Consider the following 10,000-nt stretch of genomic DNA (forward strand, 5'->3'; position numbering starts at 1 on the left):
TCACACCTGTAATAGAAAATTACAATATGAATTAATAATCTCTTCGGTATAATTTGTCACGATTTCATTTTTATGTGTTTATAATAAACGTCGTATATTATGAGAAAGAGAGAGAAATGCGTTCAATCAAAAACGCTAGAAAATATCTCTTGAAAAATAGGAAAAGGGACAAGCGTATCTCATTGTCTACGTCATCGACACGAGGCCGGACTTGCATTACGTAAATGCAATATATAGTATAACGCGTTGGAAACTGGCGAGATAATTTATATACGGTCGAATGGACTGGCTGCTTCGATACACTCACACATATACAGAGAAAGAGAGAGAGAGGGAGAGGGAGAGAGAGAGAGAGAGAGAGAGAGAGAGGAAGAAGCTGCATCGAACGATAGAAAGCGTATACCCAAAAGAGAGAGAGAGAGAGAGAGAAATAGACGAGCGAGTCCAGCGAAACGTTGATCGCCATCCATTAGTAATTAGCAGGTAATGGATATTACTCTCTTGTAAACATTCGTATTCTAGAAACACTACTTACATCACGAAAATACGATCTCCGAACGGTCTACTTTCAAATAAAAAAAGAAACCCAAAAAAAGAATCGAAAGAAAAAAAAAAGAAAGAAAGATTTCCCTTTCTCGACGAACTAGATATCGTATTGCATTTATAATAAAATAAAATAAAATAAAAGTAAAATAAAGAAGACAAAAATTGAAGAAAAAAAAAAAGAGAGAATAAACAAAATAGCTGTCAATAATTTTCGAGTAAACAAGATTATAGTAATTCGAGTTGACGATCGAGATAGATGTAAGCAATATAATTCGGTCATTCATATATGTAAGTATATATATATATATATATATATATACACATATACATATACATATATATACCTATTCATATACACATTATGTTTTATGCGTACGCGCACATGAAACCCATACGAATACCTAGGTAAAAGAGAAGAGCAAACGAAATCGAACGGTCGGCTTCAATAAACAGCTCTTTTATTGGCGTTGGGCACATTACACGCCGCTGAATAGCTAATAAATACTTGATGAAGTTTAATACCCGATGATTTACATCGGGTACGTTCGACGTTCGTTTTTGGGAAAACGCGAGAGCGTCAAAGGAGTTTGAATATACCGTTTCGATTTTCGAACCGTACTATTTAATTTCGTCGATTTTACAGAGCTACCTTCATGAGAAGGAAAAAGAGAGAAAAGAGATAGATAGATAGATAGATAGATAGAGAGAGAGAGAGTACACAGAAGTTTAAAGCGTTAACAGGAGAGAAAAATAGTCTATTGAAACGTACATACGTACGAGTTATCAGGTGTAACGCGGAGCCGCCAGTGTAGATTTATCCGGTCTCGTTAATTATTTATTAATTAGTTCGTTCGATCTCTTAGCGGGCGAAAACAATTAACCTTTGTCGGACCCAAACTGGATTAAATATCCAACAACGATAGGTGGTGATGGTGGTGGTGTCAAGGCAACAACAACGATAGCAACAACAACAACAACGACGACGACGACGACGACGACGACGACGACGACGACGACGACGACGACGAGTTTGCACGACCTCTGGCCGATTATCCGAGTACGTTAATTCATTAATTAACGAGGGAGCCTCCTCTTATCTGCCGACGCGAACCACTGATAACGGACCGAGAATCCCGACCTAGTCTAACTCCCGAGGCCGTAGAAAGTTGAGTACGCGAGCGTATACTATGTCTAACTCTCTCTCTCTCTCTCTCTCTCTCTCTCTCTCTCTCTCTCTCTCTCTCTCTCTCTCTCTCTCTCTCTTTCTCTCAATCTATCTCTCTTGCTCTCTCTATACGAGTATACTTTACTAACTTACACATACATATATATACACGCGCCATGTATGTATATATATACTTATGTATGTATATATATATTCACACACACACATACACACACTTTGCGTTTCCAAGTCGTGAGAGAGAAAGAGAGACACGCAAGCGCTCAAACCATGCTACCGAATGTATCCATAATTCATGAATAACACGGCTATCGCATAGATTTGCCGATCGCTAGAGCTCCGGCATGACGCTTTCAAATTGAAATATTCGACAATGTGGAAAAGATATAACGGGAATACGTGACATTTCCTTTTGGGTCTTATATAGCTATAGAGAAGAGAAATGATTATTTTCTCTTTCCCTTTCTCTCATTCTTTCCTTCCTTTTCTTTCCTTTCCTTTCCTTTTTTTTATCTTTTTTATCTTTTACTTTTCAAAAAAGACAAAACGTGAAACGAAGAGAAAAAGAGAAAAGAGAGAAAGAGAGAGAGAGAGAGAGAGTGATAGTGAAAGAGGAAGAAAGAGACATGGCAAATCGTTTGCCCTTTGCCATTTACTACCGTCACAAATCAAAAAAAGTATACATTTACGTATGTTCATCGCAGGGAACGCACGAGTAATATGTAAGTGCGTTGTTTATCGAGTGGACGTAAGTACGCAAGTCTCTTTTCTCTTCTTTCAAATGAAAATGCAAAGGGAGCAAGAATAAAAAGGTAAGAAAAAGAAGGACAGAGAAAAAAGCCGGTATATACTGCGGAAATAAAAAAAAAAAGAAAAAAAAAAGAAATTATAATATCTGCCAACAAGTCGAAAGATAAGTTTTATTTATCTAAGAATATTAAAACGTGATCGCTGTGACGGATTCACCTCTTGCTCCTCCCCTCCATCCTCTTCTCTCTCTCTCTCTTTCTCTCTCTCTCTGTCTCTTTCTCTCTCATTTTCATTCAATATGAAAGCAAGAGTTAATAAGTCGACTATTAAAAGTATTTTTATTATTCAATCTTGATGATAAAAAAGGTAAACGAGATATATATTATAAATATGTATTTGCCCGTGTATTTACTATGATTCATAATCGAGAAATAATATACATATACATGCATATGTACTTCTCTGCTCGATGAGCAGCTCAGATGACGGAATCGATTAATTTTAAATTAAGGAACTCGAGAAATTTTAAATTAAGAAAAAATCATATTTTTCGGAGGAGAATAACGAAACTCCCTCTCTCTCTCTCTCTCTCTCTCTCTCTCTTTCTTTCTAACTATGTCAAGGACAATTAAAAATGAAAAAAAAAATAGAAAGAAAAGATAAAAAAGAAAAATAGAACGAAAGAAGAAAAAAAAAAGAGAAAGAAAATAATCCATTCGAGAGAGACGAGTTCAACGTTCTCTTTGTGTGTATATAAATATGTATATTATATCGCACGCGAAAGAGAGAGAAAGAGAGAGAGAGAGAGAGGGGGCAGATAGAGAGAAAGAGAGAGATAGAGAGAAAGAGAGAGAGAGAGAGGCTGAGTCATCGATATAACTTTACGCACGTAGTATATACGTGCTCGCTACTACTACAATTTCATTCATAAACGTAAAGCACTTACAACACAATGAAACCAAGCACACGTACGTTTCCTCTCTCTCTCTCTCTCTCGTCTCGCACACACACACACACACACACAAATACATACATACATACATACATACAAACGGATTCCACACATATACTCGTATAAAGCGTGGAAGACAGAAAGAGAGAAAGAGAGAGAGAGAGAGAGAGAAAAAGAGATAAATAGATAAATACATACATAGAGTCAGTGCGAGAGTAGGAAAGCGTGCGCGCTATTAAAGCGCCTGTATGTAAATGCGCACACGTGCGCTACGAGCGTACACGCCAATGTATATACATATACATTTGCATATATGTATATATAATATAAATGTAGCTGTCTGTGTGTTTGTTTCTGTTACGTTTAAATTCCCACATACGTATCATCTTTCTCTCTCTCTCTCTCTCTCTTTTTATTTTTTGAATGAGAAAAGAAAATACATAATTCTCTATTTTATGTGTCCAACATTTAACGCACACTTATTCACGCATATACACGCACATATTTATCGTTCGTATCAGTGTTCTTCTTATGTGGAAACTACAAGAAAGAGAAAGAGAAAAAGAGAGAGAGAGAGAGAGAAATATACACTGACTAGACATGATAGTTGTAGCAGTACGTACGTTATTCTCTCGTGAATACGAGCTTATATACATTCATGTCTATATGTATGCATGTACATATATATGTATATATATATGTATGTATGTATGTATATGAGCGCTCGCGTGCACGCATGTATATGTGAGATAGAAACGTATACGTTTTACACACGACCTTACTTCGTATATGTTACGGTATCTAGGTCAGTGTCTTCCTCGAGAATGGCTTTTCGAGGTCCGATTTGACATTCGAGCTCGATTCCCTTCGTTTCTCTACGTCGTGCTTTTCGTTGTCAAGGTCTCCCTCTCTCCCACCCTTCTTCTGTCATCTTCTATGTCAAGTGTATTAATAAAAAAAAAGAAAAGAAAGAAAAAAGGAATGAAAAAGAAATAGCAATAATAATCGTCTATCCTTTCCATTTTTTTTTTTTCAATTTATTCATAGAAAAAAAGAAAGAAAGAAAGGAAGAAAGAACGGAGACTACAAAATATTCACCTCGGTCGATCGATCGTGCTAATAAAGGAAGAGAAAAAAGAAATAAATAAAGAAGGAATTTTATAAAAATCCTCTATTTCCTTTTGTTTTGTCTTTAGATTTGTATCGTTGGACAAAGTGTAAACGAGATATTACGAACGATATAATATTCGGTCGATTCGATTAATGATTCTAATAAAAGAATATGGAATTTCATCTTTATAATTAACTCCTCTTATTGAAGCAGTATAAATTCTGTATTTTTTTTGTTTTTTCTTTCGAGCATTATCTCGCCAATTAAAATAGTCACGATAGAGATAAGAATCTGTTATAAATTAAGTTAGAACGACGATGAGAAGAATCGGTTTAAATGATATTCTCTCTCTCTCTCTCTCTCTCTCTCTCTCTCTCTCTCTCTCTCTCTCTCTCTCTCTCTCTCTCTCTCTATCTTTCATTTTCTCTTTTTCTCGCGACCACGACCGCGAGCAATGTGGGTGAAGGCTAATGGCCGACCTCCAACTTTTAATCGACGATTTTCGCGAAACACTAACGGCTGGATAAGTTTTCTTATCGGTGCTGTTCTTTTTTATTCGAGAAGAAATGAGAGAAAGTGCTAGCGAGTTTGCCTCGGTGATTCTAATAAAATCATTTTATTTCTTTCAAACTTGACGTAAACTCGAGAGAGAGAGAGAGAGAGAGAGAGAGGGACTTCAAATATTTCAAATTTATTCATTAATTATAATAAAGCGCAGAAAAAAATCAATTTGTATGAACTTTTTTCATATAACTAAACCATTTTTATCTTCGATCAGCTGATCTTTCCTACAAGTCAAACGAGTTATTTCCATCTGTTTGTTTGTTTCTTTCCTTTTTTTTTTCTAACTTAATTATCAATTATTAAAATAATGGAGAGGGAAATGGTAATTAGTGCTTTTTTTTTCTATAATTGGCATTTTAAATAAACGACGTTATCTTCGATCAGCTGATCTCTCCCGTATCGGATGAATGAACTATTTTCATCTCTGTGTGTGTACGTTTTTTATGCAATTGAATAATTAATTATCACGATAATAACGAGAGAATAAAATCGATGAGTTTGCGATTCTTTTTTAATTATTATTTTGAACAGATGATTATGATCTTCGATCAGTTGATTTCTTTCTTATAACTCGAACGAAGATTAATAGTTTTGTGAAATAATAGTACGTATTTAATGCGTTCTTGTACTTTGAGTTTTCGTTATTTTTAACTCAACGAACGTTTGCATTCTCCGAAGTAAATAATAAAAGAACTAAGATTCTTGAACAATCGGTAACATAACTTTTTATCGCTATTGGCTCGTAGAAAGTATACTCGTAAGTCGTTTCGTAAAATTTAACAGAATATGTTTTGAAAGTGAATCGAGAGAATTCGAATCGTTCGACCAACACGATGGAAATATCTTCCTCGTTGTGGAAAATTTACAAATTTTCCGGCATTTATGCAATTTAAATATTGAATTTATGGAATATCAACGAGCTATATAACGAGATCAGAGAATAATTAAAACGTTCGCGCATGTGTTTCTCCACCACTTTCCTTGATTCTCCGTTTTTGTTTCGCAATAACGTGCAACTAAACCAAGTATTTTCGACTATTGATGCGACAAACGAATTCTTGATGACACGCAACTCGCGGACAAGAATTTTATGTATTTGTGTATTATTTTTTCTTCTTCTTTTTTTATTTTTTTTTTCTTTCTTTCTTTTTTTAATACACTCGCTAGAAAAGACATAGGTCCAAGAGAACAGATGACGACGCACATTTTTTTTTTTTTTTTAATATATTCACTAAAAAAAAAAGGAAAAGAAAAAAATAAGAAAAAAGAAAAAGAGCGTAGATCCAAGATATCTTTTCGTTTAACGATCGAACGAAAAAAGAAAAGAAAAAAATATTTAAAAAAAAAAAAGAGAAGAAGAAGAAGAAGAAGAAGAGAACGAGAGATCTAAGCGAGTTTTCGCACCTGCACGCTAACGTTCCACTTCTCAGAGTCACACGGCCCAGATTTTGCTCCATTACGTTCGGCTCGACTCCTTCGCGTTAAGACCTTCGCAGCTCGTCTTACATTTCGAAAACTTATGTAACACGGTAAAAAAAGAACAAAAAGAAAAAATAGCAAAAGAAAGAAGGAAAGAAGAAAAAGAAGAAGGAGGAGAAGGAGAAAAGCAAAGAAATAAAATCGTTTTTCACTGCGCGTTAAATCAAGCTGAAAGAAGTAAACCCGAATTAAAATATTTTCAAGATGCTCCTTTTATTTCGCACGTTAACGTATTAATGTAAAATTATATTACGCGGTACGTATTTACACACGTAAATACTTATATCTTGGATTACCGTATCGTATCGTATCGTATCGTATCGTTCTCCTTCCATTTTACTTTTCCAGACGAACTAACGTCGCGTTACGCGAACGATTCGACTCGACTTGATTCAAGTTAACTCGACCCAACGTTTACACGCTATCTTCCGATTCGCTATCTTCCTTCGACTTCCTGCCTTTCCCGCTACTTTCTGCCACGAATCGTACTCGTCTAACCATTTATTCTATCCGCGTTATTGTCCGTTATAATCGAGAAGAAGATATAACGTGTATCGCGATAAACATCTGCGCCAATTATTTATTCCAGCGATAGAAGACAAATATTTCATAAAGATGCAAACTAAAGAACTCAAAGTAAGAAGAAAGGGAAAAAAGAGAGAGAGAGAAGTCGTCGAATTTCGCAAAAAGTTTCTCCCTGAAACTTTGACAGTTTTGCTGATAGTAACTAAACACGTAGAAATCTGAAAGATACGAAAAGGTGAAAAGTAACAGTCGATAAGAATCATGATGATCTATGAGAAAAATAACGGTACTAGCTAGGAATCACTTGGTTGTTCGGTATGTTCAGTTAGAAACCGGAAACTCGGTTCCTGACGAGGCAAGACGAAACGAAATTGACGGAAGTTACGCAGCGAAAACGCTTCGTTGCCGTCGCCTATAAATCAGACTTCTTCCATGAGGCCTCTCCCACCCCTTTTTCCATTTCCGTCTCCCCTTCTCTTTTAACAACTGTCTGTGTCTGTGTCCGTGTCTCCGTCTGTCTACGCGTATGTGTGTTCTTTTTCTCTCTCTTTCTTTTTTTCTCCCCTCTCTCTCTTTCTCTCTTTCTCTTTTTGCACTCCCCTTATTTTCTATCTTACCCTCACCCTCTTCTCTCTGTCTCAAATCCATGATGGCCCATATTGTCGAGTTAACGATCGATTCGTACGTTCGAAAAGATAATAAGAGAAGAATAAATTTCCTATCTACGATAGAAATTGACAAATTTGATTTCGTTCGATTAACGAATTACGCGTTATTGTTATATCTTCAACGATGTCATGGAATAAAGAAAAAAAAAAATGTCGCTCGCGAAGCTACGTCTTCGCGGTGACGTATCTTTAAGGAAATAAAGAAAAAGATAATAAATAATTAGCGAAGAAATATGTAAAAGATCTTATTTTTCTTTTTGGTTTTTTTTTTCCTTTTCTGTTTTACTTCTTTTAAACTCGAGGTTGTCCAGATCGATGGCATAACTTAACGCGCTAGATATATATCTATCGAACGCCATATTTGTCGATTTGCCACGGTCACAGCTGTCGTTTCTATTCCTCGTCTCGACCCGCAGCGATCGTGTTTCATCGCATCCGATGCTTCCAAAGCTCTTAGACGCTTTTAGCTATGTAGGTATCATACCGAATCGTCCTGCTCCGGACTTTTAATGTTTCGATAAAAAAAATATTGTCGGTGATATGAAAATTCTACTAAAACGTCGAGACGATATACGACATGAAACGTACAAAAATCCTTCTTTCCTTTTTTCCTCTCTCTCTCTCTTTCTCTTTCTCTTTATCTAACATCAACGAAAACTGCTCTCTCCTGTTCTGAATTCGAAATAAATGATGATAGATTTAAAAAATATTTTATAAAATACGTACACCCATTAAGAAAAATATAAAATCTTCGATACATAATCACAATGCAACAGGATTTTCTTCGCACTTATCGAATGACGAAGAAAAGAAAAAAAGAAAAAAAGAAGTAAAGAAAACAAAAAACAAACATGTTTGTACATTTTATTGACCCTTCATTAAGCCAATTTATAACTCGCATTTAAAAAATGATTTCCCGGAAATACGTATCGCGCGATAACGAACGTATTTACAATCCTTCATTAACCCCCATTATTAAATTCGATTATCAACCCTCCATGAATCAATTTATTCTCATATCTACAAAAAAAAAAGAAACAAAACAAAACAAAACAAAAACAAAAAATAAAGAAAAGAAAGTAAAAAGAAAAAAATCACTCGACACGAGTGTAAATATGATATTAATAGGAGAGACAAAAAAAAGAGAGAGAGAGAGAGAGAGAGAGAGAGAAAAGAAATAAAATAAAAACAAAAGTGTAGAAATGAAAAAGAAGACAATAAACCCCCACTCCGTTGTAAAAACATGAGAATAATAATCACATTTCGTAGGGAAGAAAAAGGAGAACGTACATATAAAAAAAAAAGAGAAACAAAGAAAAGAAACAAATAAACGAACGAACAAAGGGAAGAGGGGGTAAAAAAAAAGAGAGAGAAAGAAAGAAAGAAAGAAGTATGGAACGAACGACATCCGAAGGATGAAGAAATAACCGATGAACAAATTGGAAGGATATAATTCAGATTTATTCGTCCAGCTGATACTTGGACGCTGCCGAGTATCTCGACTTTCGTTGCGGCGGATCGATAACAGAAACCGGGGTGGGGCATTGTCGTATTCCCTCTGCCTTCCCCTTCTCTAGTTCTACCCCTTAGCCACCCCCCTTGGTCACCCCCTCGACGAGCATCCCTGACGCGATCGCGACGCTAAGGGCTCTGACGCTGCCCGCACGTGAATCCCTTCTCTTTCGATACCCCTTCCTCACCCCTTAACTCCCACCCTTCTCTACGTCGATCCCAACCCTCACCTCCTCCTTCTCTTCCACCACCTCCACATCACCTCCTACTCCTACTTCTACTCCTACACCACCACCTTCTCCTCCTCCTCCTCCTTCTCCACCTCCACCTCCACCACCTCCTCGTTCTCCTTCTCGTTGTCGTCAATGTTATCCTGCAACGTTGTAGTTAAATTCGTGTGAGTGCTCGTTCTATACAACGTTTCTATAAACGGGGGGTTGAAATGACCAACGTTAAACGGAATTAAACTTGTTACTCTCTTTCCGTCTCTTTTTCTTTCTCTTTCTCTTTTTCTTTCTCTCTATGTCTGTCTGTCTGTCTGTCCGTCCATTCGTTCGTTCGTTCGTCTGCCTGCTTGGCTGTCCGTCTATTTCTAAAGTTTATAAAGTAATTAAGAATCCTTATAAGTAAGAGTTAATATAAAGGATAATAAAATAATATAATTTATAATTGAGTATTATTATATTAATAAAACTTTGATTCTTTAACGC

At 36.1% G+C, this 10,000-nt stretch overlaps 1 protein-coding gene across 13 annotated transcripts in view; it reads right to left on the bottom strand.

Moving 5' to 3' along the window:
* LOC127072558 (bromodomain adjacent to zinc finger domain protein 2B-like) overlaps window positions 1-10,000 on the bottom strand; it is a 130,656-nt gene that overhangs the window by 49,447 nt on the left and 71,209 nt on the right. For all 13 annotated transcript variants that reach the window (XM_051013048.1, XM_051013054.1, XM_051013044.1 and 10 more), the window contains one exon: window positions 1-6. This exon is cut by the window's left edge and continues 52 nt beyond it. The gene's annotated coding sequence lies outside the window, so the exon portion shown is untranslated. The remainder of the gene's footprint in view (window positions 7-10,000) is intronic.

The sequence above is a fragment of the Vespula vulgaris genome, chromosome 2, assembly GCF_905475345.1.
Source record: "Vespula vulgaris chromosome 2, iyVesVulg1.1, whole genome shotgun sequence".
In the NCBI taxonomy this organism is placed as follows: domain Eukaryota; kingdom Metazoa; phylum Arthropoda; class Insecta; order Hymenoptera; family Vespidae; genus Vespula; species Vespula vulgaris.